The sequence below is a fragment of the Pinus tabuliformis genome, chromosome 5_2, assembly GCF_031772625.1.
Source record: "Pinus tabuliformis cultivar Carrire ecotype Pingquan chromosome 5_2, CPIR1, whole genome shotgun sequence".
In the NCBI taxonomy this organism is placed as follows: Eukaryota; Viridiplantae; Streptophyta; class Pinopsida; order Pinales; family Pinaceae; genus Pinus; species Pinus tabuliformis.
The window spans coordinates 606,162,329-606,175,838 of NC_142306.1; the positions used below are offsets into that span (position 1 = coordinate 606,162,329).

Consider the following 13,510-nt stretch of genomic DNA (forward strand, 5'->3'; position numbering starts at 1 on the left):
GATACAGTGCATGCATATTTCTTTCATTTATTTTCTCTTCTAAATAACGGAAGCCAAGCAAAGGAAATTGCATGAGAACTCCCAGCACGAAGGCTGGCAAACAACAAATGGAGTCCATAACCAAAATAACTAGGCACGGTTCGAATAAGTTCAGTCCAGAATGAGAAAACAAATGCCGAGTAACCACATTCAGGACAAAGGTAACAAATGCAAACGAATTCCACTGTAATTCTTTTCATTACAAAAATGAAATGTCTGTATACATATGACAGAGTCCAGGTATAACCCAACGAACAGCTAAAGAGCCAAATGAACCAGTAAAACCCTAGACAAGGGTTTCGAACAGCCTTTCAAACAGTCTCTTATAAACATTGTATAATTACAAACCTTATAGAATCAAACAAGGGTTTGTGCCAAATAACCCAGGTCGCATAGTGATGACAAAGGCACATAAGCAAACAAGTACTGGGACTCAAATCAACCTAAACGATAGAGACTGGCCATTAAAACAAGTTGAAACAGTGGTAGAGCCTATCGGGAGAGGGCCGTGGCGTTCATACCAAGCATGCCCAATAGCAAACCCCCGACCTACGAAATCGAAATAGGGCAAGGTTGTTAGCCCAACTATCAACAGAGAAAGGGAAAAGAAACAAAGAACTGTACACACAGAGAGAGTTTTTTCCTTTACTTGGAGGATTAGCAGCACGGACAGAACGCAAACCATTGAGCCAAAAATCTCAGTGACCACTTGAGACCGAGGAATGATTTTCGTTAGAACCAAAAAATAGAAAGAGTAAAATAAATCATGGAGGAATAATTACCTGGAGCGAAATGCGAGCAGGAGGAGGCCACCGTAGGTGTGACCTGTAGTATGCACAACACCATTAATCAAGTCTAACCAGCAGAACGACCACAAAAAAAACAATAACATTGGAGCAAATATAAGTCAAGCAACCGCACAAGAACATATTGTAGCATTCACTCACGCAAGCGAACAGAACCACCATTCTGTGCCAAAGAGCCGAGCAAACCAGTCATCAAAACAAGCAACAGAGCCACACTGGCAAGTAGTGGAGCCCATAGCCAGTGTAGGCAGAGCCTGTGGCTCGTTTCCAACCATCCACAGCCAAAACAATTCTCTTACAAACTAAACCCTCACTGTATTCACCATGCAAAGTGAAAAACCAAAGTGACCGAATGCGAAAATGCTGAGGGTTTTGCCAAGTTCGATGAGCCGGAAACAAGAATCGAGGTAAGTACAGCTTAGACACCACATTAAGAGCTACCATAAATGCTCCATCTAACGTCGAGAAATATCAGTTGATTAACGTTTGATTAGTGTTTAATCATAAGTCGAATGATCCCACATTATTGTTAATAACACATTGTTAATCATAACGCGGGACTGATATCAATAAGAGTCATAAACCAAAGTACGGGCTGGTCCCATAATTTCCGTGGGTGAAACTCCTCTTAATAGCCTCTCCTTTATAGAATTTTTGGAGTGTATATTAAGATCCGTTCAGTTGTTCCACGGAGAAATTCATCGCATGTGAAATTAGTTGATGGGTGATATCGAATTGCGTGTATATTAAGATCAATTCATTTTTTCCACGGAGAAATAATTGAGGTTTGATGTTTCCATGGGTCAGAATTCATTTGTTCCACGGAGAAATTGATGCGTGATATAGAATTCTTGGAGCGTATATTAAAATCAATTCTTGTGTTCCACGGAGAAATGTAGCGCATGTGAAAGTAATTAATGTTTGATGTTTCCATAGATCAGGATTCTTGGAGTGTATATTAAGATCCATTCATTCGTTCCACGGAGAAATTTAGCGCATGTGAAAGTAATTGTCGTGTGATGTTTACGTAAGTACTCCTCTCATTAAGATCCATTCATTCGTGTGATATTAAGATCCATTCATTCATTCCGGCGAAAAATTTAGCTAGTGATTGGCCGTGCTTCCTCGGCTCAATGAATGAATCAAATAAAAAGGAGTCATCTAATGTGATGAATTAGTGGTCGTCGCCGCCTTCTAAATTGGGGTGGACCTCGGGAGTGAGAGACGCCAACGGCAATATCAGATAAGAAAAATCATTATCCTGCATCCAAGTATTCTAAATATACATTCATCCATGTATTACATCGGATTCATTTGCTCTGAGGAGAAATTTAGCTGATGTGAAAGAATCGACTGGTTATGCTTCCCTGGAGCAATGAGTGAACCAAATAACAAATATTCATCTAATTTGGTCAAATAGTCGTAATTTGATGAAATAGTCGTAGTCGTCGCCTTATGAATCGATGGACAGGAGGAAACCAAATTGCGAAAGCACTTAGAGAGCTAATAATGGCTACTCCTATTTTAGATCTTGAACACATGTTAGACTTTTTCTTTTTCTTTTTTTAATTTAGACTTGAGTAGACTACGAGAAATTAAAAATTAATTGGGAGTAATTATTTCTATGTATGCTTTAACCGCTTACCATCTTTAAATTTTGTCCATGAAACTCAAATACAATTTTGGTTAGTGGCTTTGTGAATTGTTCTTTCAATTTACAAGATTACAATAGATTTTTACATTATTTACCAATGAAGTGATATGTGATATCAATATGCTTACCATGCTTTACTATATCTACTAATAAGGTACACTTTTAGTTGGTCGTGTTCTTTTTTATAGATCACCCAATAACCCATGTAGTTAAATTGTTGTTGTTGTTCCTAATTATCTACTTCAAACAAGATCCGCAGGTGGCAATAGCCCCTGCTGATATGCAATAGTGAGCTATTCCGTGAGGTTTGGCTTTGTTTTTTAGTGAGTAGGTTTGGACACCAAGCATACTTGTATTGAATGTTCTTGAATTCAATCTTAATCTTAATGTTCTCATAGCGAAACCAATATTTAAAGGAAACCGAACATATAGGTTAGAGACCATACTTGATCCATCACCAAACAGAGCATAGATATCATATGATAACACGAGGGCACTTAACTAAAAGCCGATATAATATTTAGATCACACAGTTACTACAATTTGAAACACACAAATTGACAGATCTGCAAATAACAATAATAAAGGGATGTTGAGTTGTGTTAATGGGCCCTACCAGTCATGCTTGCACCCTAGCGAATAAACCTATCATCAAAATCTTTATATTCACTAAAACAATATTTCACATCAGGAGATAAAAACAACGCAACAAACTTGTGGGTCCACATCGTGCTTGCATGCAACCCACGTTGCCTCTCACTGATGTCACGCACGTCTTCTGGGTGATCGCAAATGCCCGCCGAGGAATCGAAGAGGCCAATTTGAACAGTAAAATGCTTGCAAATGTCTTGGATTGTCTTATTCCCAATGCCCCCAATCTGGAACATGTGTGTCTGCAAACGGGAACGGAGCATTATCCGGGCGTTCATGATATTTCCGCCCAGGCTGACTAATGGCTCGAAATTCAGCCACCATGATAAGTTGCAGGACGTACTGTTTGAAAAATTAGGAGGAGAGAGTGATATTAAGATCAGCTGGTCCATCAATCGCCCCACTGTAATATTATTCGGTTTCTCTCCTTTGACTAGCTACTCCTCCATGAATTTCCTGGTTTCTCTCGCAGTTTACGCTGCGATCTGCAAGAAGGAGGGCACGCAGTTCAGATTCCCGGGGAATTCCATCACATGGGAGGGGCTTTCGGAGGCTTCAGATGCAGAACCCATTGCAGAGCAGCAGATATGGGCGTGCATTGAACCAAATGGGAAGAACAAGGTATTTAATGTGAGCAACGGGGATGTATTCAGATGGAAAAATCTGTGGACTGTGGTTGCAGAGAAGCTGGAGGTGGAGGCGGGTGATTATGAGGGGCGTTGATTTTCCTTGGCAGAGGAAATGAAAAGTAAGAGCGGTGTGTGGGAGGAGATAGTGAAGGAGAAGGGGCTTGTGGAGAGCAGGCTTGAAGAAGTGGGGGAACAATGGTGATTATCTGTTGACAGAATATTGAACAGGAGTTTGATGAAGGGTGTGAGCATGAGCATGAGCATGAAGAAGAGCAAGGACTATGGTTTTCTGGGGTTTAGGAACACAGAGAGGTCTTGTCTTGAATGGATCGATATGCTGAAAACCCATAAAATCATTCCTTGATTGAAAGGTACAGAAAATAGGCATGACTAATTGCAGTTTCAAAAGTTGCAAAGCATACATAGTCTCTCTTCTCGATTAGGATAAAAAGGAAAGTTATTTCGACCTGTAACTTTTCAAAGTGCAATCAAAATTAAATCGCGTTTTCTAATTATTTTATGTTTCCGAATTTTTGGTTTGAATAATTTTTATTGTTATTTAAGATGTGCCTTAATTGAGACAGGTACATGTGAATGTCTTAGTGAGCAAAATGAATGACCTGACGTACCAGAACACATTGCTCTGTGCTTATTAGTGCTAGTTCTGTTTATGCTATAGGATTATATTTTGTTTCTTCATTTTGTAGGGCGCACTCAAAACCATAATTTGCAGGTAAACAAATTATGTTCAGAAAACAACTAACAAAGGTATATATTGACAATTTTATGAGGTTTCTATATAGAATGAAGGCTTCAAAGTAATGATTCCTTACTGGATAAAATGGGGCATACCATGAATGCAGGGGAGCTTGTTTTGGGACACAGAAACTCATTGGAGAAGATGTCCTGGAAGAACATCAATGTTCCAGGTATTGAACGAGCAATCTCCCTTTCTATTTTTATTTTTAGAAGTAGAGTAATATAAACTAATTAATGAAAACAAAGATAATGTGAAAACGTACTTACAACCATCAATATATGAATGCATGAACATAAATCTTTGGGAAGTTCACACATCTGTTCCATTATCTATGTAACAGATTTAAGTAAATGACAGTCTATAACTAATTCCCTGCAACAGGCTTCGGCAATTTGCGTGTAGCTTGGGGAATCCAATCTGCACTGCAACAAGCTTTGAAATGTTTTCTAACGTGTTGACATTGAGTCCCAGCTGTAGTGCAGTTAGTGTCACTTACGCAGGGAGTAGTGGCACAATCAAGGTACACTGCAGCGTTAACTACAAAAGGATTTGAAAGTACCAGACATAATCAGATTCCTCAAAAGAATTTTTAGATCAAAACATTAAAAATGTATTCAGCTTAACCTTACAATTTGTTGGCCATGTCAAGGAAATCAGCATTGTTAATGCACTAAACATTTTGAAATCCCTATATTCCATTGTCATCTTTGCCATTCTGTTCAGCTACAGGAAAGGTAGAAATAGATACTGTTTTTCAGTTTCCAGTTTCTATCAACAAAAGGAATATGATAATATAAAGTCCCAAATCCAATAGATAATTTGGACACTGTCATTACAACAAGAATATGTGCATGGAAAGAAAAGAAAACATTGAATGAATATGTGCTAACAAATTTTTAGGGGTTTATTCTTCTGGTCATTACCATCACGCTGGCAGAGATCAGATATCTGTGTCTATTGCCTTGTTTCTGCAGGATTTCTCGACAGAATTTAAATGGCGCTAGCAACCCCCTGTGATTTTGCTGTCTATTTTACCAAGCCGGTGAAAATGGGTGTATTCGCCCTTCTATCAAGCTGGATTGATGCTGCCACTAATCCTACGTACAGGAAGAAGTGTAAACAATTTCAGGTACCCGAGCGGAAGCTAACATGCAATGGAATGAAGAGCGCAAGCTGTAAACAATCCTGGCAGCCAACAGTGACAAGTGTAAGCTTGTAAGCTCTACCGGTTGCCCCAACCTTCAGTTTAAAAACTTAGGATAAAATAGCTTTTGAAAACTTTGCTTCGACCTTTGTTTCAAAAACTTTACCGTCAGTTCAAAAACTTAGGATAAAATAGCTTCCCCTCGCTAAAAACAGCATTGGGGCACGTGAAGCCTGCAATAAGAGGCTAAATTCAGAAGTTTGGTTAAAACTTCATTGCGCGAAACTGAAATGCCCAAACCTTGGCTTAAACTTTGGTGAACAGCGTAGTCAACGGCAACTAATACCTGGTCAACGCTCGATCGAATGCTATAGTCCCTGCTATGCCGGAGGCAGGGACTAATAATGAGATTGTAATAATTAACTTAAAAGAAGATGAAAAATATATATTGAAGTAATCTTTTAGTCATTTGTAATAATTGTAAAATCAGTCATCACAACGATATTATCGTTAATGTTACACTATAATATATTATATATATTAGAATTCTTTTTTCATTCTGCTAATGAGAATCTTTTGGAGACTCCATGAATTTGGTAATAAAATTAACAATATATATAATGTCTACTCTAGTGTTAATAAGATACATAAGACTATCAACCAATCTTTTTAGTAGAGTTAGATTTATGTTGGATCTTATTTATATTTTACTAAGATTTCTTCATACTGTAATTTGTTAGTTTATAGTTCATCATCCCGGACCTCTTCAACACATCCATGACATATCAAGAAGGAATCTCATTCATTTCGCATTTGAAAATTCATGCCTCATAGCGAATTTAAACTTTTCTACTAATAGATTCCCCACGAAGATTATATTATCAACACAAACAAATAATTAGAATTTGTTCTTGCTCATTCACCTTTGCATACAATGTAGGATCATTGTTTTTTTGCTAAATCCACCACAAATCACATATGAACCAATCGTGCTATGCCAAGCTCTAGGAGCTTGCTTAAGTCCATAGAGATATTTTTTCAACATGTATATCTTATCTTTGTGCCCATTTATCAAAGATACTGGTGGTTGCTCTAGATCCACTTTTTCTTCAAAAATTCCATTTAACAACACTGAATTTACATCCATCTGATGAACTTTGCACATGTTTTTATGTACTATGACTAAGACAACTTTAACTGTATCTAAACTTGTAACTGGCATAAATGTCTCACCATTATCCTCTCTACATTGCTATGAAAAAACTTTTGCTATCAATCTATCTTTATACTTTTAAACTTTACATTTCTCATTGAGCTTTATTCTATAAACCCATTTTATAGTTGTGCAATCTTTACCTTTAGGAAATTCTACTAAATCCCATGTATCATTCTTCTTTATGGAATCCATCTCTTCATGCATTGCTTTGTCCCAATTTTTATTTTTTGTTGCTTCTTCAAAACATATGGGTTGACAAGTAAACAATGCAAAATTTGAATTCACATATAAGCCTTCATAAAATTTTCTCAAACTTCTAGTCTTTCTAGACCTTAAGGAATCAATTGTAGGATTAGAATCACTACTTGATTGAGTAGTAGGAGTAGACTAAGTAGTTAGACTAAATGATTCACCTTGAATAGAGTGTCTTGGATTTCTTGGAGTACTTTTAATTGATGATTGGGTTTGTGAACCTTGCTATCTTCTTTTAACAAATTATTCCTTTGCCTTGTCTTCTACTTAAGGTATTGTTTCTCCAACTATTATAGATTTGTCAATGTTTCCATCCCATGTTTAACCCATGTTTCATTTTCTTTAAATTCTAAATATTTGATAATTGACAATTTATTTCTTATTGAGTTAAAAAAATTATATGCCTTGGAGTGATAACTGTACTCAATAAAAATGCACTTTCCACTTCTATAATCTAGCTTCCTTCGCAACTCTTTGGCCACATGAGCATATGCCACACAACCAAATACCATGAAGTATTCTACACTACAAATCATATCTGTCCACACTTCATGGAACTTTGTTGTTTATAATTTTAGTGGGATATTTGTTCAAAACATAAACTTAGCAAGCTATTGCTTCTCTCCATAAAAAAATTGATAAATGTTTTGCCTTTAACATGCTTCTAGACATATTCATTTTGGCTCTATTCTTCCTCTTAGCTATACCATTTTGTTGTATTCTGTACATTGTTGTGAACTATCTTTTGATCCCATGATGCTTGTAGAAGTTATGAAAATCTTTTCAATCATACTTACCTCCTCTATCTAATCTTAACACTTTAATCTAATGATCACTTTTCTTTTCTACCATTACCTTGAATTATCTACACTGTGTCATATTTTTTTGCAAGAAAATAGACCCAAGTATTGCGCTATAATCATCTATGAAAGTTAAGAAATAGTAACTTCCTTCAAGTAATTAGGTTTGTTTTAGACCACATAGATTTTTATGACCAAGCTACGATGGGGCAATGCCTCATCTTCATTCAAGCTCTGCCACCATTGTACACCTGCCACCATATGAGCTTCAAGCTCTACAGATTCTTAACCCCTCTGCCTCTGCCCTAGTTGCATTTTTTCATGCCCTCCAAGTATTTACGGAGGAATTTGCGAAGTGATTCAAAAATTCTGGAGTGGTTCTTTTGCTTCCTGCAAATATAGTTCACACAGATACATTAGAATTTGTAGAGTGTCATCTTGTCAATTGTAGAATGGATTTAAACACTCAGATTCTGAGTAGCAGTGTATTCATACTGTCCCAAAAGTCACTCAAAAGTGTTCATAGCAAGCTCAACAGTCTTCAACGAAAAAAGAAATCCCAAAATTCTCTCAAAAGTGTTCATGCCAAGCTCAACGGTGTTCAAAGAAAAAAACAAAAACCAAGACAGTGGAAAAACTGAAACCAACACACTGAAAGGTATGTTCAAATTTTAACAATTATTCAATATATAGTAAAAGAGCTAGAGTAAAAATATCAATCACTAGTGATTTTGTTATAATTACAAAAAAAGAAATAGCAATACGTGCTTACATTTTCTAGGTTTTATTTCTTGTTTATACTTGCAAATCACTTTATCTCTATTCATTGTATTATTCCCTGGCGTTGATGTCATAGACTACATAACTTCGTACAAATATACAAAGAGAGAATGGACTTCGTGCAAATGTACAAAGAGAGAATGGTCGAAGGAAAAAATGGTGGCCTCAATCATACCTAAATATGTTTAGGAAAGAAGAAAATTGTAATTTAAAATTGCAGGAAGGAAAAACTGGAAAACAAGGTTTTTGTTTTCGTTTTGATGCTTTCAATGTTGAATAAGAAGGTATAAGAAGGTAAATGGTGGCCTCAATCATAGGTACAAATGTTCAGGAAGGAATAAGCATTTTAACTCTGTTATGATCTGTAAGCATTTCAAAATGTTGGTTATTCATACCTCTACTGTTATAATTTGTAGAGTTGGACTCTTCCATCATCGCATTAGCATGTATAACAAAGGTGCAAAAATTCCTGAACCTCTGAACAGAGTCACGTCACCTCATCATTATGCATACGAGTTTGCATCTTCTTGGTATAAACACATATATACAACTACTACCATAAATGCATACATGATCTAAAAAAGAGTTAACACTCTCCCTTGCATAACCATACACATATGCGTTAGCCAGTAAGAATATAAACAACGTTTTATAAATGCTTATAAATGAATGTTTAGTAGCATCAAATATTGTTGCATAAACCAAAACCCGCTCGAGCCTGAGACAAGTTGGACTACCCCTCAATTTATTTTGACCAAGCTAGGTTTACTTTGACCGACCAACCTTTTTCCCAACTAATGGGTTCAATGCATAAGCTCGACTTGCATTGAGGAAAAGGCATTAAATGTTCTGAGCCGAAGGTTGGACTAGCTCTCAATTTCTTTCGACCAGCCTTGGTTTAGGTTGAAAGTAGTTGTCTTTTGCTAGGGCTCCTACATGATTTTTATATTTCATTTTTCTCCAAATAGAGTTACCTGGTGAGTGTAACCTCATTGAGATTACCCCCAAACACTTGTATCTTTTCACTGGTCAAGATGATCCACAGGCATTTGCCGCAACAAGTTTCCCTGACGCCTTCGCCTCCATCCCAATCTAGCCTCCATATCAGTTGCTACCATAGCCCCTAAACCAGTGGATCTACTTCCTATGGGATTCTCAGACGGTCTTCGCGACCGCCTCTTGTTGATTTTGATTAAGGGGCTTGGTGTGGGTGTCGTAAGAGAACAGGGATGGATAAAAACTGTAATACATGGCTGGAATTGACTATGCATGTAACTCAAATTATCGCAACCCTTAATTAACCATCAACCAATGGTGAAGATCACAAAATTAGGTGACAGGAGATGTCTTGCATGCGCCCATCTGTTGACCATTTTTCCACGCTGACATAGCATGACCTTGCATGTGTATCTTCGCCATGCATGTGTATTTTTTTCCTTCCACGTGTTCCTCATACCTGTCTTTGTCATTCTCCAAAGCTGCTCCATCCATAGAGTAACTTGTCCCTCTCCAAATTTTCTCCATCCATAAAGTAACGAAGCAAAAGAAGCCATCCACTGATGCACCCTATTATGAAATTTTTTCTACATAGGCTCTCTTAGGCGATGAAACAAAGGCACATTGAAGGAGTATCTGTTCAGAAATAGATGTTTCCTACTTGCAGTCCTTAATTTAAATAGTCATACAATGCTTGCAGGCGTTGGATGGTCGACACGTACCCCCATTGACTAATGATGAAACGATGCAGAGGTTTTCGATTCATATATGTATGTTACTTCCTCTGACTCTATCTATGTTTTTGGTTTTTACACTTCTAAATTTGGCTTGACTAATGATGCAGCGATGCAGAGCTTTTAGATTCATATATCTATGTTACGTCCACTGACTTTATCTCTGTTTTTGGTTTTTAAGCTTCTAAATTTAGCAATGACACTATTGGTAATGACATGAGGGTTGAATATGGGAAATAATAGCTACGAGTTGGTCATTATGCTGTTCTAAGATTGAATTTGCAAGTCGATGAGCTTTATCGACCCTATCGGCATGAATGTAGTCGCATATTTTCAGGGCTCTACAAATGAATTATATCCCCTCGCCTCCCCAGGAAAGAGTGAGCCCAAAGCTATACCGCAGCTAAGAGAAGTATCATGCATGTGAGGTGGTTTTATGTTTCGCACCACTGACCAGGGAATAGGCAGAGTTAGGAGTAGAGATGGCTATTGCAGAGCCCTAAAAATTGGGTACAGAGAAAAAGATTGTCAATAATGGCCACTGCACACAGAGGCGAAACGCCAAGAGAAAAAGATTCGAAAGGCCGAGAGAAAAAGATTGTCAATAATAATGGATATTGTTATCTTCATTCTTGCCATTTCATGGAAATGGCATCCTACAACACTGTTTGTTTCATGTAAGTGCCATGCGAGAACATTGTTTGTATCATGTAAGTGCCATGGGAAGACAATTGTTGGGTACATGCAAATGAACGACCACGTGGTTATCTTTTTCTTCACGTATGGACCCGCGTTCATAGACATTTTCCAATGTGATTTTCTGATTGATGTCATTGTGCCCACTTGAGTTACACAAAGAAATGGAATCAAAATGATTATATATTGATGTGTGCATTGACAAAAATTAATGAGATCGACTTTCTGTGCATTGTTTCATGATATTGCTTGTGAGATAAAGTGTGAATGTAGCAAGGGTTAAGCAATGTGCAATGACACGCCGCGTAATGATGGCAATGGACAAAATATGTATAACCGAGTGGGTTGAATAACATAAATATTGTAACATTAAAGCAACAAAAAATTATGTTTTGAAATTGCATTTTTGTTTTGAAATTTCACATCTTGCACATCGGCAGGGACTACCGCTACGCCAGTGTACCTTATTCTATATAAATTACCGAAAACTATAAAACTATCTTCATCTATAATGTATTACATTCATTCATTTCCTCCGAGGGGAACCGTGATCACTGTTCATCTATAAAGTACTACATTCATTCATTTGCTCCGACAAGAAATTTAAGTGTTGCCAAAGAATCTATTGGTATGCTTCAATGGAATAGATGACGACTAATAAAATTTAATGAGCGTATATTGTTAAAAAAGTTTGATGTTTTCACCGACGATTTATTTTGAATGTCATTTTTGAATTAAGGAGAAATGACTAATACTTATATTATTTATTTATTGTTAAGTTATTTTGTTTAAAACAAATGTTAATTAATTTTATTAAATATAATTTATTTATAAATTATATAAAATAATTTTTTTTGGCGTAGTTTAGTTGGTGATCATTATTATATGAAGTATTATGTAAACTAAAATATTCAAGGTTCAAATCTCTTGGAAGTAATCTAATTTACAAAGAAGAGGGAAAGTTATAGATTTAGAAGCATAGTGGCAGTAAACCAAATCGACCCCATGTAAGTGAATACGAGCCTAACTCAATTGCTATTTGTAGTTTATATATATATATAGATATATATATAGATAGATATATATATATATATATATATATATATATATATATATATATATATATATATATATATATATATATATATATATATATATATATATATATATATATATATATATATATATATATATATATATATATATATATATATATATATATATATATATATATATATATATATATATATATATATATATATATATAAGTGTATACGAGCTTATATATATAAGTGTATATATAAGTGTAGTTTAGTTGGTGATCATTATTATATGAAGCATTATGTAAACTAAAAGATTCAAGGTTCAAATCCCTCGGAAGTAATCTAGTCTACAAAGAAGAGGGCAAGTCATAGGTCTAGAAGTATAGTGGTAGCAAGAAAAATTGACCCTATGTCAAGCAAATACAAGGCTAACTCAATTGCTATTTCTATATATATATATATATATATATATATATATATATATATATATATACATATCAAATTCATAAAAATAAGTATATAGAGTATAATATCAAATATAAATTAGTTAAATTATATGTGTGTGTGTTTGTCAAATTTTTTAATATATTAGATTTTAAGGGTTTTATTTTTTAAGATAGCCAAGGTTCAAAATTATGATTGTTGAGAGAATATTCAAAATAAAAATATCCATGTTAAGAGTTGGTGTGGTTCAGATTTAATCCCAAGTGATTTTGATGGCTTAGATACCCCTAGGTAAAGGTTTCTAAATGTTCCACTTTTTCTCTTTTCAAGGGATATTTTTAGTAATTTTGTCCTTGTATGATATGCACAATCTAAGTGCTTAAATGGTTTTTTAGAATACTTGATTTCTTTATACATTCAATAATGTAATTTAAATTAAAAATTACAATACCACTAAGAATTTTATCCTACAATTCTAGCAAAATGGCAAAAAAATATAACAATTAGACTAAACCATTTCTTAGACCATAAATTACTCCAAAGTGAGAATCACATTAACAAACTAACATAAAAACACACACAAACTCACACACACATATTCAAAACAAAAGAACATAGTATTCCATTATGATTTAACAAAATACAATATCATATATGCTTATGGCATTCCAAGAGATCTGGGAAACCAAGATGCCTATGCAAATATCCATTATTGAACATATACATATAACAAAGGAAGCTAAAAAAAATATGTGTTTCTCCCTTCATTAAAGTAATCACTAAATTTGACTTTGTCCAGCTAAAAAATAAATTGTTTTCCAACCATCCAGTGCCCAAATATACGTCTCATATGTATCTTGAGCCAC

The 13,510-nt window shown here is 35.4% G+C and overlaps 1 long non-coding RNA gene and 1 pseudogene across 1 annotated transcript; one reads left to right on the forward strand and one right to left on the reverse strand.

Annotated features, from left to right (window-relative positions):
- Window positions 1-306: 306 nt before the first annotated feature.
- LOC149160470 (uncharacterized) lies at window positions 307-1,418 on the reverse strand. The gene is made up of 3 exons (XR_016261376.1): window positions 987-1,418; window positions 822-864; window positions 307-588 (listed from the first exon to the last, which is right to left on the reverse strand). It is a non-coding gene; the product is annotated as an uncharacterized LOC149160470 (long non-coding RNA).
- A 1,966-nt stretch (window positions 1,419-3,384) lies between these two features.
- LOC149160471 ((S)-8-oxocitronellyl enol synthase ISY2 pseudogene) lies at window positions 3,385-3,873 on the forward strand (annotated as a pseudogene).
- The last annotated feature ends 9,637 nt before the right edge of the window (window positions 3,874-13,510 follow it).